Here is a 2218-nt window from a genome sequence, read left to right as displayed (position 1 = left end):
GCCTCATGGAAGAGGGAGGCCCCGCAGAGAGACCTCAAATCAGAGGTTTGGGCAATCATTAACCGGAGGAAGATCAGCAAGGGGAAGTGCCAGATTCTGTCCCTGGGATGGGGCAACCTGGGCTGTGCGGAGAGACTGGGAATGACATGCTGCATAGCAGTGCTGGAAAATGGTCTCTGGGGTCCTGGTGGATGGCCAGCTGGCCCAAGAGTCGGTGGTGTCCTGGCGGGGGTGCACTGCTCAGTCACACAAGGGTTTTCAGACACACGAGTCCTTCCCTTGCACACACACAGAGACAGTTCATGGCAGCAGGGCAGGATCTCCCGGGGCTCCTGTTGCCACGCCCGGAGCCTGGATGCAACTCAGCCCTTGGGGGGTGCCACCTGCTCTGCCACTATCTGAGATGCCCCACGGCCTGAGGGATAGACACGGGGAACTCTGTCCACAGAAGCACATCCCAAGGTTTAGTACCCTAAATGCAAAGTGACACCGAACACTCTTTGTTCCACATAACTTCAAGGTTCCCCCAGGAGGCTGATGGCAATCGTACTTGCTCAAGGTCATCTCCCCACAGCCACACCAGGTGTGTGCTCAAGACTTGTCTGTTCAATGCAAACGGAGACACCCTGTCTAGTCCTTCCGTGTCTCTCCAGGGAAGGTTAAAGAACCTCTGTGGGCTGGGTGAGAAGCCAGTGCACATGGGAATAGATCATACCCTTCCCTGGTGGTCCTACATGTCCTCCTACGGAGGTGACAGCGATGGGAAAGAGAATGAATATTTTGACTGTGCCTCTGAGTGCCCGTCAACTTACTGCAAATGTGCTGGTTCCAGCAAATCCAGTTCAGCTGTGACAGGTTGTTCCCTGGGCCTCTGAGCAAGAAGAGCAGGAGGAGGGACACAGCAGAGCTCTCCTCACGGAGGCTGCATCTCCATGAAGTTCAAAGCATGTGGGAGATGCCATGCCACGTCCGAGCTTTCCCTGGGGAAGGTGCTTCTCCCATGCACTGCCTGGTCGTAGCACTGGTACCACAGTCCCCGACAAAACTCCAAGTGGTCTTTGTCGCCAGCGAAAGTGCTCCTGCTACCAGCAGGGATGCTCCCCGGGACAGCCTAGGAGAGGCTGACCCAGCGTGCTGAGACCGGAGGGATGTTCTGCCTCTCGTGTCCCTCGACCATTCCCAAAAGCGTGTGCCCTGGAGGAAAATTCGGGAGTCTCCCCGGGCCAGCAAAGGAGGGATGTGTGGGAAGAGATGATGGTTTTTTGAAGGGAGCTCATGGTCTGTCAATCTTGAGCTCCCCGATACTAACCCGCTGCCCCGCCAACCAGCCCGGCCGCGCCGCCTCCGCGGTGCAGAGCCCCGACCGCCGCCCCGCTGCCGTCGCTCTCGCCTGCCCTCCGCATCCAGCCCGAACCCGACGAGAACCCGAGAGGTGCCGGCGTCGGACACAGTGCCGTGGCGGAGCTGGTTGAGGAGGGCAGGGATGGGAGAGGAAGGCAGAAGAGGGAGAGGAGTCGGAGAGGAGGCGGCCCGACCGGAGCAGAGAGCCGGGGCTGTCGGGGGCAGCGAGAGGCCAGGCGGCGTATCGGCGAATTGGGCGCTGGCGGGGAGCGGGGCTGGCGGCGCTCGACCAGCAGGGGTGCTGGCGGCGAGCGGGGCTGGCGGCGCTGGCGGTCGGGGACCGTGGGGACCCCGACTGGGGTGGCCGTGCAGGTACATCCAGGCTGCCGTCCTGCTTGGTAGGTTCTTCACAGAGTTCAGTCTCCCAGCTATCCTCCCGTCCGTCACATCCTCTGCTCCATAAAGCGTTCCCTCGGAACACTCACCCTTCTTTTCATTGTCGAGTTGTTCCTGTTTCCTTGCTTTACTTTCTGTCCTTCAGAGAACTCCTGCAGTCCGTGCTCTGCGTAGTACTGAATCGCCCTTTTTTCTTAGGGTTGCTACATTGCTCCGCAGTAGAAACAATTAACCGAGTTGTGTATTTCTAAGAAAATCTGCAAGGACGACCGTGGACCGTGTCAATGAATCCGTGTCCGCCAGGGCGCAGGAATACAGCGCCGCGTCCCCAGCACGGGGCTCGGAGAGCAAGAGGCAAGTCCAAAGACCATCTTCCGACAACGACAGCCGCCCCGCTGGCGCCCGCAGCTCTCTGGACCCTTTAGCAACGCGTGCGAGGAGTTCGCGGTAGTGGCCCGGGAGTTGCCGGTAGAAAGGGATA

Source organism: Chiroxiphia lanceolata, chromosome 1, assembly GCF_009829145.1.
Source record: "Chiroxiphia lanceolata isolate bChiLan1 chromosome 1, bChiLan1.pri, whole genome shotgun sequence".
NCBI classification, from domain to species: domain Eukaryota; kingdom Metazoa; phylum Chordata; class Aves; order Passeriformes; family Pipridae; genus Chiroxiphia; species Chiroxiphia lanceolata.
This window is presented reverse-complemented; position numbering follows the sequence as displayed.